Below are 15,951 nucleotides of genomic sequence, written 5' to 3'. Positions count from 1 at the left end.
AATGGTGCAACTTAGGTTTGAGATGAGAAGAATTTTCTTTTTAATCAGAGGGTTGTAAACCTTTGGAATATTCTAACCTAGAGGGCTAATAGAAGCTCAGTCTTTCATTATGTTTAGATTGGAGATTGATAGATTTCTGATTACAAGTGGTGTAACAGGGTTATGGAGATGGGGTGAACTAAGGGTTATTGAAGTGTTCAACCAGCCATTATCATATTGAAAGGTGGGTTAGGCTCAATGGCCTACTCCTATCCTTATGTTCCTATGAGGTGAGGACCCTGAGGGAATTCCACATGGAAGTTAAGGCTAAGTGTGGTGTTCAAATAAAGAGGGATTCAGGACGATGAATTGGATCATGTTAAGAAGACCATTACTCCTTTGTATATTGTCTTCTACATTATTGTTGTGTTATATCCTATATGGGAAAGGGAGGGATGGATAACTGAAGCAGTGGTATCCCAGATTGTCATGTCAAACAAGGAGGGACATGAACCTAGCCTTTCAGGTAATGAAAACAAATGAAAAATTGGGTTAATTCTTGTGCCTGGATTTGGTTATTGTTTAAAAACAAAAATACTGAAGGGATGTGGGTGTCGTTGGCTGGGCTAGCATTTATTGCCATGGAGAACATGAGAGTAAGCTGCTTTCTTGTGCCATTGCAGTCTTTGGGTTGTGAATACAATGTACAATTAGGGATGGAATTCCGGAATTTTGACCTGTGACCTGGTGAATCTGGCAGTGGGTGTGAAACTACCATGATTTGTAGGTTAAAATCGTACCTTAAATATTTTAGTGGACCCTCTTTCTAATATATTCGTGAGGCCTTCATGCTGCCAGAGGTGGTAGCCATTTTGGCTGCCGCAGAAAGAATGTATGGGTAAAATGGCAAGGAGGCAGCATCATACAGGGATCACTATGACTCATCCCATTTCAATTGGCTGTTTAGAGTTAGAATCCGTTTCTGAGGGGTTTGTGAGTCACAAAATAATAGATCTATGTTTCCGCAGGGGTCAATCACTTGTCCAGTACGATGTGGGGAGGGGGGTTGGTCAGTCAATCACTTTGCAATATGTCTCTGTGTTGCCATGGGGGTCAGCTGTCAGTCACTTTGCAATAGCTCTGCATTATTTAAGGTCAGTCAAGTCACATTGTAATGGGAGCTGTGGTTGATCATTCACAAAAGTGTCCCTGTTTGTAAAGGGGCCTGAGTGGGCTTCCTCTTGAAAAGTTAATTAGAATTCCTTTCACCTGTTTGGTGTCTATAATCTGTCTGATTTCCCCTTAAAATGACACTCAGTTTTAAATACTCTACAGGTTCAGAGCCAGGAAGTTTCAATTGCATAAACATTCCTTGCACAGCAGCTAATAGCGCTGATAATAATTATTATTACTTGCATTACATCCATCAAGCTTTCACCAAAGAACTCATTACAGGGGAAACCAGACAGCTAGAAAATACTATGAGTGGGCCTGTGTCAGCTCCACATATGAATGAGAGCTTTGTTGCCTAGGCTTTTGCTTAAGAAACTAGGATTTTTAACCCTGCAATTTAGGTCATGCCTGAAACATAAACAACATATTTTGTTCGATAAAATGAAGCACTGACACTCACAAACTACAGGCCATGCTCCTGTTTTGGTTCAGTTGGTAAACAGTGTGGGATTGTGCTACTCAGCTGGACTGGGCTTCATTCCTGGGTGTGATATGGGTTAGTGGTTGGAGGCTGTTACAATTGACCTGGATGCCCTTAAGGTTGGGCCTTCGAAGACTACTCTGAAGGTTGCAAACCCTCGAGAATTCTCTGGGCGACTCCACTAATTAAATATGAATTTGCCAGATAACTCAAGAGAGAGAAAAGTACAATTACAGGATCATGACAGAGAAACGTTGTGCCATGACACTTGGCCTCTTGAACAACCAATCGTTGGCTGTGGGGACAGGTCTACCCGAGGACAGAGTTCACAAAATGAAGTCTCCATCAATACATATGATCAGCAGAAGTTAGTAACCCTACCAGGGATGTGAGCTGAGTTGAAGATAGGGTCAGTCTTCACATTTTATGAATCCATTGGCAACCAACAATGAACCTTCTGTCAGTCTTACATACAGTAAGGATCTAACAAGCTGTTCTGAGGTTGTTCCATATCAGATAAGGGAGGGATCTGTCAGGGTCTGTGGTGATCCCTCCCCACCCATACAGCAGAGAGCAAACATATATACACAACTTCACAGATTGCGTTTTTATTAAGTTGATTCAATCGGCTTGTGCTTTAAAATATCTCAACACTTTGAAACTGCACTGACTTGCAATCTTTAAAAAATAAATTTGCCATAATCCCTGACATTGCATATGACAGAGGATACCGCTTTCAGATGAATGCAGTGGTGACATGACGATAAACTTTTTTATTCAGCAAGTGATTAGGATTTGGAATGCACTGACAGGGAGTTTGGCAGATTCCACCAGCGGTATTCAAGGAGAATTGGATCATTACATGAGCAGAGTGTGTTTATGGGCCTATGGGGAAAAGGCAGAACCATGGGACTAGATGAATTACTGTTGCAGAGAGCTAGCACTGATACACGGGACTGAATGGTCTCCACCTGTGCTGCAATCATTCTATGATTCCACGATAATGAAGATTGGATGAAGCAGGATTTGACACTAAGGCTCAATGAGATCAAAGTGCAGAGATGAAATTCAGTCCTTTCTAAAATTACATGTTCAGTCCGAATGTTTATATTTTCATCATTAACTCTCTATGCCCCCACGCGAAACGAAAATGGCTTATTTGAAATTGCTGTGCAATATTGCCACCTTTTGCCAGTGCTATGGCACCCCCACTGGCTCAGCCATGGAATTTCACTGTGATAAGTTTACATGACATACATGGACATAGGAATCTGGAATGTGCAGACCTTAGATTTTGGGTATATCATGAGAATTAAAAATTATTAGAGCAGAAATTACACCTTCTCTAAAAAGTTAAGTTATATTTAGAACGTCTCCTGCAGGCATGAATGTCATTCAGGTTTAGAATCTGATTCCAGGTTCTTGGCAGCTTGTGGAAAATGTCAGTTTTTCCCAATCTGACCTCATTTCTATTCTCTGCATTGTATGAAACTTATCATTTAATTTAGCAACGGCCATGCAGCCAATTGTGTTATCCAGTCACAAAATTTCCTTCCGCTCTTTAACAATATTCAAAGAGAGGAGAACTTCTGTCTCTGCGGGCTGCGACTTAGTCTTGAGTTCAAATCTCAGAAATCTAAAACATTACACTGGTAAGTTCTCCATCAAAGAGAGAGACCCAGTAATAATTCATCCTCTACATTTGGTCAATCCTCAGGCTCAAGACCTCGAGGTGAAAGGGCAACATTCTTGCACACTGTACTAGTCAGTCACCCATCAGGGAGAGGGACAGAGACATAGAGGAGAGTTTTCATCCACTCTGTCTGGGTTACATTCAATCCCAAGTCTTAGAGGTGAAAGGTGAGTGTTCTAATACATTGTGTCACCCAGTGCTTTTATTTTTACAGCTGAGAATTGACTCTGGTCTCCTGCTAAAAAACAAATTTGTCTAAGATGAACCTTGGCATCCAATGTATTCTTTGGTGGCTTAGTATTTATTTTCACAGTTTAGCGACAGCCGTAGGGAGGGGAGGTGTCTTTCCTCACTCTCAGACCTCTTTTATTACCCCTTTCAGCTCTAATCAAGTGTATTGAGCAAGAGCGAGGGGAATGTAAACTCAAGGCTATTCAGGTGAAAATCAGCATAAAACATTATAGATGTCTCCAGCTTGAAGTTGCTTCATGTAATTATTTGCTGAGCACTTATCTCATTGATGGCCCTACATTTCATGTGCTCATTTATAACGTACAATCACAATTTTTTAATCTCTTCGACAAAAGCAGAAATATGCTCCCTCTTAGCAGGGGTCACTGTGGCTACAATTACTGTCAAAACATAATGCCTCTCACTGAATGAGAAAGATAGCAAGCACACCATAAATTCCAGGCAGGTCCCCAGCTCTCTTTATTGTCTGTACACTTTAATATTAATTTGTTTGAATAAAGTCTGTTAAAGTATACTATCATATGGAGAAGAGGCACCAAAGCAATGTTCCATTGACCTCATAAACATCTGTGGAGCGACTGCTCTGTTTCTGCATTGCTGCCCCTCAGCCTTGGAGCTTTGAAGGTCCGGCAAAGGAAGCTGTTACACCTTGAAACTTTGCTAAGTTAACATATTCTATGAGCACACCCCCTGAGGTCACTTCTGATTCACACTCTCCAAATATGTCCCAAGTGCGTAAATATGCACCATGAACCCACTTGCTGAATTCCCTCAGATACAGCTTCCCCAAATATACACACTTCCAACATTGAACGTTAGCTTTGTGCTGTTCAAATATTCTTTACATACATGCTGTCTAAATGCACTCCAGATTCAGATTCAGCAGATATACTGCTTTTTTCTAAATATACTGTATTTAGATATTCTTTGAATGCACTCTCACTTGAGACTCCACATTCCACTCTGCATATAATACCCTGACAGGGGAGTAATGGGCCCAATTGCAAAAACAAAATGGCCACCTGTACCTGTAAAAATTGGGCTGGTGACACTAGTTACTGGTGACAGACATCCTCCAGTCAGAATGTGCCTACATGTGAAGAAGGGTCTAGGCCCGAAACGTCAGCCTTCCTGCTCCTCTGATGCTGCTTGGCCTGCTGTGTTCATCCAGCTCTACACCTTGTTATCTCAGATTCTCCAGCATCTGCAGTTCCTGCTATCCCTGGGAGAATTTCTAGTCTTGTTAATTGGATATGCATAATTCCTATTTAATCAGAGCCAATTTGGCTGACGATTTGATGTCCATTAAAGTTTTTTTTTCCAGGGAAGGCAAGGAACTATATGAACTACATTCACTTAACCACGAGGTACAGTCAACCTGATGATAGGTCCAGGGTTGTAGTTGCATTCCTTCCATTATTGTTCCTGTCCATCTTAACATCCACAAACTGGGCCAGCACCTATATTTTGATTACATGGGCAGAGCCATCTTTATTCCTATCAGCTGCCAATCTGTCACTTTGCAGTGATGTTCACAGCAAACATTTGTCTCCGCACCATGCACAGTTGTTGTGCCACATTGCGTTACTGTTGAGAATAAACAGCAGTCTATCCCTGAATGCTCATTGGATGCAAGTTCCCCAGATATACACTCTTTTCAAAGAGCTCCAAGGATTTCTAAATTAAAGTGTACTCCTACAAGATTTCCAAAGAATCCCCAAGTGCCAGGAATTATTCCTGAACATATTCATACAGGCAGCAAGCTGCATGTGATGTACATGCAACAATGCAAACACATTCCATGTACTGACATACGTTGTGGGTGACGTATCTATTGATCCAAATGACCCTGCTCCATTTTAGTAACTTCCCCACCAGTTGATTGGCCGCTGTCTGATGGGTAGCTGACTTTTCCTTGAAATAGATCAAGAAATGTTACTATGAATTAACGTTCCAATGGTGGTTTTGATTATTTTGGATTCATGCTATGCAGCAGTTAAAAGAACTTATTTTGCCAGGGATAGTAGGAACTGCAGATGCTGGAGAATCTGCGACAACAAGGTGCAGGGCTGGATGAACACAGCAGGCCAAGCAGCATCAGGAACAGGATCCATTTTTAAAATAATTTTTGAACCAGTGAGGAATGATGTGAGAAGAGACAGCTTTAAACTGATATCATGAGGAAACTGGTTTTACCTTAGAACTGTGCATGTGAACTCCGCTGCCCAATATCATTCCCTCTAAAACTCCTCCAAACCAGGACCCTTATCCACATAATCACATCCATTGTTTAAAGAAACAACTTTAAGAATGTATATAAATAAATAACCGTCCCTTAGTCAAAACAGTTTATTCCTTTCTAAAAGGTAATTAAACCATGTTTCCTCATTTAAATAAAATTCCTTGCTGGTAGATGTTTCACATTAGATGTAGTTCATGATGGTGAAAATTCCACTATAAAGGGAACTTTAATGTTGTAAGTTCCTTTTAGAAAAGCCCCTGTTGATGAATATTACCCTTTAAAAGATGTCTTTATAATTACAATCTCTCTTTGAAATACGGAGTTGGATGGTGAGCATCGTTTTCCAAAATGTTCTACAAAGATCACCCACTAAATTGGTTGTAGATACAGAGGACAAAGGATTGAGAGATTCATGTAAATCTAATTAAAACACAAGGGATAGGAGGCTAAAGGAACAACCACACTTATTTCTTGGGTCTAGTGACTTCTGAGTGTGTCTGCTATTCTAATTTCCTGGAGTCCTAATCCAAACCTTGGGTGGTACTGCACAGCTGGTGAAATCCTAGCTCTGGGCACAGGTGTGGGGACTGGCAGAATCTGTAAATCCATTCATTGAGCTCTTTAATCTTCACAAAACTGCAATTCCCACTGGAAGAAGCACAAACCTCTCCTAAAAGGATAACACCACCTGTATGACGGGGTGGGGGGCAAGGTGTTATATTCAACAGCAGCCTTGACTCCCCTTGTTTTGACCATAAAATGAATGCTGTATGCATTACCGGGCACAGATGGCACAAGCTGTCACAGAGCGGAGAGTGGGAAAGGGAACAAAGCGATGCTGTGTGAAATACTTAGGAACACAAGAGGCAATCGACATAGGAAGCTGATGAGGGTCACAGTCTTTAATTGTCACTTACATCCCACACGTGCACTTATGTAAGAGGATCCCTGTGACAATTAGTACTGAAATGAGCGGTTTGTTTGTACAGGGCAGCGCGTGTTCATTGGGAACTGGACTGAAGTTACCATCTCACTTAACTTCCGACCCAACAAAACCCTTTAGCAGGAACAGTGGGGACAAGAAGATCATTTCTTTCCATCCGGGCTGCTATCAGAAACCAAATCATTCAGGTGAAAAGACTGTGCTCTGAGCACAGCGCTCCTCTGAAAACAGTGCCAGATACAGCGAGAAGAAAGAGAGACTTTCATTCCCGACTCTGTGGTGGAACCTGATCCCACTTTCCCGAGGTGAAACCAAACACTCAACTCTAACCCCAGTGCCACCCAGTTTCCCCATCAGAGAGAGGAGGTCTTTGTCCCTGGCTCTGGCCTGAATTTGAACCTAGGTATCAGGGGTGAAAGGGCATTCCAGTGCTCCCCACCAACTAGTCAAGCAACAGCAAATTTTCTGGTTGTATGACATTTGACACCTGGTCAACTGCTGGTTTAACATTGACAGAACTAATTGTGAGCCCAGGCAACATGGTATATGAGCTTTACAAGACTCAATGTATTGGAGTACACTTCCACACAATAAGTGGATTAGGGAATACAGTATACTGCCACATTTAATGTATAGATTGGTGGGAAAAGCTACTACCATTTCAAGGAACATAGTCTTCACTGCAAAGAATTTAATTGATTCTATTTTGAAAAAAAATGTAACATACAGTTTACTCCAGTGTAACACATCATCACTCTATTCTTTGATTTGTTTTGATTTATTATTGTCACAAATATCGAAATACAGCGAAAAGTATTGTTTTGAGAGCTAATGAGACAAATCATGCCCTACATAAGTGCACCAGGGTGATAGAATAGAGCAGAATGCAGAATATAGTGTTACAGCTACAGGGAAGGTGCAGAGAAAGATCAACTCTAATATATGAGAAGTTCATTCAGAAATCTGATTACAGCAGGGAAGAAACTGTTCTTAAATCTGTTGGTACATTTTTCAAACTTTTGTATGCTCTGCCCAATGGAAGAGGGTCGAACAGAATATAATCGGGGTGAGATGGGTCTTTGATTAAGTTGCTACTTTCTCGAGGCAGCAGGAAGTATAGACGGAGTCAATGGAAGCAACAAAAACTGAAGTTGCTGGAAAAGCTCAGCAGGTCTGGCAGCATCTGTGAAGGAAAAAAATCAGAGTTAACGTTTCGGGTCCGGTGACCCAAATGAGTTCTGAGGAAGGGTCACCAGAACCGAAACGTTAACTGATTTTTTCTTCACAGATGCTGCCAGACCTGCTGAGCTTTTCCAGCAACTTTGTTTTTGTTCCTGATTTACAGCATCCGCAGTTCTTTCGGACTAAAGGCTTTTATCCTAGGATTTTAAAAGAAGTGGTGTCGTGATTATAGGTAGTAAAGGGGAACCTGTAGCTGTGATGCACTTGTATTTCCAAAAAGCATTCAACAAAGTGCCTCTGCCACATTAAAGGTGACTTCAAAAATAAAAGCTCAAGGTGTATGGGCTGATAACATATTAGCATGGTTAGAAAACTGGTTAGTTAGCAGGAAGCAGAGAGGAGAGAAAAATGAGTTATTTTTAGCTGGTAAGCTGTTACTATTGGGGTCTTGACAATTTATTATCTACATCAACGATTTGGATGAAGAGGCTGTATATATGGTAACTAAATATTCTGATAATAAAAAAGTAGGAAAGTGAGTTGTCAAGAGCACATAGACAGTCTGCAGAGGGATACAGATAGCTTAAGTGAGGGGCACAACACTGGCAGATCGAGCACAAAATGGAAAAATGTGAATTCTTGTCCATTTTGTCAGCAAGAATATAAAAATAGCATATTATTTGCAAAATGCGACTATCGGTGGAATCTAGGTGCCTTTTGGTGCAGTAGGTGAAGGGCTAATGTTTGACACATGGGTCCCGTGAATGATCAGGAAGGCAAACGGAATGTTGTCTTTTAATGCGAGGGAAAATAAGAGTAACATTCAGGAAGTTATGCTACAGGGTATTGGTGAGACCACATCTGGAGCACTGTATACTTAAGAAAGCAGATCAGAAAAGATTCACTCAGCTGATTCCTGGGATGAAGAGTATATTTTATGAGGAAAGATTGAGCAAGTTGGTCCTAGTTAGAAAAATGAGAGGTGATATTGAAATATAAGATCCTAATGGGCACTTAACAGTGATCTGTGCAGTAATTATCCAGGGACAATTAGTCATTGTTCATTTAAGCCCACGGCAAGGAGAATTTTGTTTTTTCGGATGATCATTAGTCTGTGAAGTTCCCTTTGATACTGAGCAATGCAGACTGGCTCATTGGATATATTCGAGGCTCAGTTTGACAGATCTTTGATCAACAGTGAAATCATGTCTTTTTTGGGGGGGACAGATAGGAAAGTGGACTTGAGGTCACAGTCAGATCAACCACGATCTTGTTAAGATCGAACAGCTCAAAGGGCCTTTGCTTCTAACACTTGAGTTCTTGTCAGGCAGTTATTCTGTTGGATCTTCAGAGGAAGTCTTGGGGCTCCAGAAGACACCAGGTGGTGTTGCGACTTCAGATGTTCACTGATGTTGTGGAGATTGGTGGCTGGTGGAGATCACAGTGTGAGTGGATGTGTTACATGTGCATACTCATAACTTGCTTCAAAATCTCCCCTCCCCCTACCGCATCCCAAAACCAGTCCAGCTCGTCCCTGCCTCCCTAACCTGTTCTTCCTCCCACCTATCCCCTCCTCCCACTTCAAGCCGCACCCCCATCTCCTACCTACTAACCTCATCCCGCCCCCTTGACCTGTCCGTCCTCCCTGGACTGACCTATCCCCTCCCTAACTCCCCACCTACACTCACCTTTACTGGCTCCATCCCCACCTCTTCGACCTGTTTGTTTCCTCTCCACCTATCCTCTCCTCTATCCATCTTCTATCTGCCTCCCCCTCTCTCCCTATTTATTTCAGAACCCCCTTCTCCTCCCCCATTTCTGATGAAGGGTCTAGGCCCGAAACGTCAGCCTTTCTGTTCCTATGATGCTGCTTAGCCTGCTGTGTTCATCCAGCTCTGCACCTTGTTGTCTCGGATTCTCCAGCATCTGCAGTTCCTACTATCACTTTCATTGACATGTTGCTTATCTAATGGGTAGTTCCAACAAAGCATTGTTTAGAGTGATTTTCAGGGACCCTGTGCAAATTTCCTGTGTATTACAGGAGAAGACAAAAACAAGAAGGATATGACGAACACCATATGGAAATGAAGACAAGTGAAAGCTGAAGGGAATGTCCCCTATCTTCAGTACAAGGATGATTTGACAACCCGTTGCTTGCAACCTTGGGAAACTGGATACAAAATCTCTCCTGTCCTCACACAGGTTTATTAGACTTGTGCTTTCTAGTGAAATCACACATGCTGCCTCTATTGAAAAAACTTCCCAAGTGTAGTTTCAATGTCACCCATATCATCGAGTCAGAACAATTCCTAATCCATGGTGACATGATAATGCCTTGTGACATCTCTATGTATGAGATATATATAAGTGTATAATTATGCATCATGCTTCTGGCTATCTGTATTGGGCAGTTTGACTTTGATAGCTTTGAGGTTAGCAAGGAAGATGTGAGGAAGAACTTCCTTCTGTAGTGAGTGTTCACGACCTGGAACCCGCTGCTTAGGAGGGTGACGGAAACAGAGATGAGTAATAATTTTAAAAAGAACTTGGGTGGGAACTTAAGGGAAATAAACCTGCATGGCAATGGGGAAAGAAATGGGGGAATGGAACTGAACAGATTTCTGTATACAGAAAGCTGTCCTGTACTCAATGAGCTGACTGGCCACTTTCTCTGCCATGATGTCTTTATGGTGCGGTAAACTACATTCATGCAGCTCTGTGAGGCTATGCCAAAGATTAGTAATAAGGGAAGGCTCCTTAATGTTGACAGAAAGTCAAGGTTTCTCGTACAATCTACCATAGCCTTGCTCTCTCGCCAGCAAAATCAGTAAGACCCAGGGGCAGGCTCCTAATCCACTCCCCTTGGTGACTTCCTAAAGTGTGGGGACAAGGGAAGGCTTAAGACAACATAAAATCCACAATAAACAAGCCCACGACAAATAAAAGAAGTAGAACACATTTTTTTGATTGAGCTGGATGCTACAATTCCCTTTTTACCCTCAGGTTCTGCTGTTAATAGACATTTGCTTAACATTGTCACTTAAGGTCACTCAGTCAGATAGAGGTCAGTTGTGCACAAGTCAGCAAACATTTAACAGATATATAAATAGCATCAACTTAACAGAGCCTATTTTATGCTTTATGCACTGGTGTTTACCAGAATCTACCTTTATTTTCACTTTAGTAAATTTTTATAAAAACAGCTTGCTCAACAAAAATCTGTTAAACTAAAATAGTTTTCATAATAAGGGAGCATGTAATAATGGATACATTCCTGACCTGTAATTTTAAGATTTAGAAAATCTACTTTTCTGTGTTCATTTACTGTGATTTCTATATTAATTAAGCATACAAGGATATGAATAAGTAACAATATGGGAAAATGTGATATTGTTATTTTAGCAAGCGGAAAAGAAAGGAAGCATACTTTCTGAATGGTGAAAGATTATTGAGCTGTGCAATGCAGGTGGATCTGAGCTCCTTCTAGAGTCATAGAGTCATATAGCACAGAAACAGACCCTTCGGTCCAACCAGTCCATGCTGACTCAGTATCCAAAACTAAACTAGTCCCTTTTACCTGCGCTTGGTCTCTCTCCCACTACACTTTCCCTATTCATATATCTGTCCAAATGCCTTTTAAATGTTGTAATTGTACTCGATTCTACCATTTCCCAGACACACACCATCCTGTGTGTGAAAAAGTTGCCTCTCATGTCCCCTTTAATCTTTTCCCTCTCACTTCTAAACCTATGCCCTCTAGTTTTGGACTCCCCTACTCTTGGAAAAAGACTTTGGCTATTCATCTTATCTATGCCCATCATGGTTTTATAAACCTCTATAAGGTCACACCTCAGCCTCTGATTCTCCAGTGAAAAAAGTCCCAGCCTTTCCAGGTAAACTGAAAGAACTGCGGATGCCGTAAATCAGGAACAAAAACAGAAGTTGCTGGAAAAACTCAGCAAGTCTGGTAGCATTTGTGAAGAAAAATCAGAAGTTAACGTTTCGGGTCCGGTGATCCTTCCTCAGAACAGTGGACCAGAAATGTTAACTCTGATTTGTCACAGATGCTGCCAGACCTGCTGAGCTTTTCCAGCAATGTTTGTTTTGTCCCAGCCTTTCCAGCCTCTCCTTATAACTCAAACCCTCCAGTCCCAGCAACATCCTTGTAAATATTTTCTGCACCCTTTCTAGTTTAACGACATCCTTCGTATAGCATGGCAACCAGAATTGCATGTAGTATTCTAAAAGTGGCTTCACCAATGCCTTGTACAGCTGCAACATGATGTCCTAACTCCTATACTCAGTGCTCTGACCATCGAAGGTAAGCATGCCAATGTCTTTTTCACCACCCTGTCTACAATTACAATAGTTTAGTATGCAGGTACTGCAGGTAATTCAGAAAGCTCATGGAATATTACTGTTTATTGTGAGGGGAGTTGAGTGCGAATGTAGGGAAGGTATGTTTCAGTAATACAGGGCACTGGTGAGGTTACTGTGAACAGCTTTGGTCTCCTTAATTAACGAATTGCGTAAATGCATTGGAAGCAGTTCAGAGAAGATTTGCCAGAGTATTATTTTTGAGGGACAGGACTCATATATTTGGAAGGGCAAGGATGTATTAGGGATGGTCAATATGGCTTTGTGCGTGGGAAATCGTGTCTCACTAAGTTGATTGAGGTTTTTGAAGAAATAACAAAGTGGATTGATGAGGGCAGAGGGGTGGACATGATCTATATGGACTTCAGTAAGACATTCAACAAGGTTCCTCATGGTAGACTGGTTAGCAAGTTTAGATCACATGGAATACAGGGGGAACTAACTATTTAGATACAGAACTGGCTCCAAGGTAGTAGACAGAGGGTGGTGGTGGAGGGTTGCTTTTCAGACTGGAAGGCCAGTGACCAATGGGGTGCCACAAGGATTGGCGCTGAGTCCACTGCTTTTCGTCATTTATGTAAATGATTTGGACGTGAATATAGGAGGTATGGTTAGTAAGTTTGCAGATGACACTAAAATTGGAGGTGTAGTGGACAGCGAAGAAGGTTAGCTCTGAGTACAACAGGATCTTGATCAGATGGGCCAATGGGCTGAGGAATGGCAGATGGAATTTAATTCAGATAAATGTGAGATGCTGCAATTTGAAAAGGCAAATCAGGGCAAGCCTTATACACTTAATGGTAAGGTCCTTGGGAGTATTGCTAAACAAAGAGACCTTGGAGTGCAGTTTCATAGTTCCTTGAAAGTGGAGTCGCAGGTAGATAGGATAATGAAGAGTGTTTGTAGTGCTTGCCTTTATTGGTCAGCGCACTGAGTATAGGAGTTGGGAGGTCATGTTGCGCCTGTAAAGGACATTGGCTTGGCCACTTTTGGAGTATTGCGTGCAATTCTGGTCTCCCTGCTATAGGAAGGATGTTGTGAAACTAGAAAGGGTTTAGAAAAGATTTAAGAGGATGTTGCCAGGGTTGGAGGGGTTGAACTGTAGGCTAGGCAGGCTGGGACTATTTTCCCCGGAGAGTTGGAGGCTGAGGGGTGACCTTATGGAGGTTTATAAAGTCATTTGGGGCATGAAAAGGGTAAATATACATGGAGAGGAGGAGAGTCCAAAACTCGAGGGCATGGGTTTAAGGTGAGAGGGGAAAGATATAAAAGGGACTTAAGGGGCAACTTTTTCACACAGAAGGTGGTATGTGTATGGAATGAGCTCCCAGAGGAAATGGTGGAGGCTGGTACAATTACATCATTTAAAAGGCATCTGGATTGGTATATGAATAGGAAGGGTTTGAAGGGATATGGGCCAAATGCTGACAAATGGGGTTAGATTAATATAGGATATCTGGTCAGTATGGATGAGTAGGACCGAAGGGTCTGTTTCCATGCTGTATGTCTCTATGACTCTATTATCTGGAATGGGCAGGTTGCCTTATGAGGAAAGATTGGCCAGGCTAGGCTTGTATTTATAGACATTTAATAGAGTAAAAGTTGACTTGATTGACACATACAAGATCCTGAGAGGTTTTGACATGTTAAGTGTGTTTCCTCTTGTGAGAGAATCTAGGATTAGAGGCCACCATTTGAAAAAAAGGGTCACTCATTGAAGACAGAAGAAACCTTTTTCTCACAGAGGGTTGTGAGTATTTGCAACTTTTCCCCAAACAACAGTGGAAGCAGAGTCCTTGAATATTTTGAAGGCACAAGTAGATAGGTCCTTGAAAAGCAAATTAGTGTAAACTGACTAAGTACAGGCGTGAGTGTGGAATAACCAGATCAGTCACGATCTTTTTAAATGGTGGACAAGCTCGAATCTGCTTGCTCATATATGAAAAGTCTTAGCAACTGCGTAACAAATGAAAAATCTCAAATTATTCGTTACAGTGAGCTGTGACACATCAGATCCATTGTCTAATTATTGTGACCCAAATTTGTTCTCTGTAATGAAGTTCCGGAGGTTGAAGTCCAAGCCTAAGTGTCCAGGTAGACATGATGTTTCTGACAAGGCCATAATGTTATCCATAGCCAAAATTTATTTGTATCTCAGTTTTAATTGAATGTCCCTATATTCTGTAAATATGTCCCCTAGTTCAAGATTCTCCCCCATTAGTGGAAACATCTTCTCAACATTTAGCCTGTCAAGTTCCCTCAGAATCTTGAATGTTTCAATATGATCACCCTTGTTCTTCCAAACTCAACTGAACAAAGGCCGACCCTGTTTAGTTGTTCTTGATTCTACAACCCTTTCATCCAAAGAATCAGCCTTGTGAATCACTTCTGAACTGTCTCCAATACCAGTATGTCCCTTCTTAAAAATGGGGACCTAAACTGTACACAGTAACAAAACGAAGCTTCGTTTCTCTTGGGAGCTAAGTCTTAATGTCCCCTCTGAAAGCAGTAATCAATAAGGAAAGTGAAATAGCATTAAGGTGCTGGTTGTTGGTTCAGCATTTAAAGTGTTCTGAAAGCTGCATCAGGACTTTCAGATTGAAGGTCATTTGTAGATAGAGTAAGGAAACTCTATCACAGTTAGAAGCATAACTACTTTCAATGCACAGGGACAAACTATTGTTCCCACAGAGCTTTCCCTGCATAGCAGCCACCTGAATATACAACACATATGCACTCCACAGACTTGATCTCAAAATCTACCCTAAATAGGATCTGGTTGTCTGGTTGTTATCTATTTGTGGGAGCTTGCTGTGCTCAATTTGTCCATCACATTTCTTACAACAGTGACCTCATTTTTAAAAAAAAACATTTGATTGGCTGGGAAGTGCTTTGGGACATTCTGGGGTTTTAATAGGTGCTGTACAAAAGCAAAACCTTTTATTTTCCTCGAATTCTTTTCAAAAGGATGTAATCAAGAATGTAACCGTGGTCAATTTTCTCTGTCTTCCACGCATGCAGCGCCATTGTAGATGTGACACAGCCTTGTAAACAAGGTGGAGAGTTGGAGTCATATCAACAGGCAGAGGGGGCACTATGACATAGAGCCAAGATACTGGTCCCCTTCCCATTCAGGTGCAACCTGTCCTTCTCGTACAGGTCACTTCTACCCCTGAAGAGATTCTAATGATTAAAAAACGTGAATCCTTCTTCCCTGCACCAGCTCCTCAGCCACACATTCATCTGCTCCATCCTCCTATTCCTACTGACCAGCACGTGGCACTGGGAGTAACCCAGACATTACTATCCTCCTACTTTTTAACCTCCTAACTGCGTAATTTCCTATATTCTCTTCAGAACCTTGTCCCTTTCTCTACCTATGTCATTGGTACCAATGTGTACAATGACCTCCTGCTGGGCACTCTCCCCTTTGAGAATATTCTGTGCCCTCTCCAAGACATCCTTGATCCTCACACCAGGGAGGTAACACACCAATCTGATGTCTCGCTGTCAGTCATTGAAACATCTAAGACAACAAGGTGTAGAGCTGGATGAACACAGCACGCCAAGCAGCATCATAGGAGCAGAAAGGCTGACGTTTCGGGCCTAGACCCTTCATCAGAAATGGG

The 15,951-nt window shown here is 41.7% G+C and overlaps 1 protein-coding gene across 3 annotated transcripts in view; it reads right to left on the bottom strand.

Annotated features, from left to right (window-relative positions):
* The window catches only part of sema3fb (sema domain, immunoglobulin domain (Ig), short basic domain, secreted, (semaphorin) 3Fb), a 239,239-nt gene that overhangs the window by 86,954 nt on the left and 136,334 nt on the right, over positions 1-15,951 (bottom strand). The window lies entirely within an intron of this gene.

Source organism: Rhincodon typus, chromosome 16, assembly GCF_021869965.1.
Source record: "Rhincodon typus isolate 14 chromosome 16, sRhiTyp1.1, whole genome shotgun sequence".
In the NCBI taxonomy this organism is placed as follows: domain Eukaryota; kingdom Metazoa; phylum Chordata; class Chondrichthyes; order Orectolobiformes; family Rhincodontidae; genus Rhincodon; species Rhincodon typus.
The sequence above is the reverse complement of the archived record's forward strand: the minus strand, read 5'-3'. Positions and strand labels throughout refer to the sequence as shown.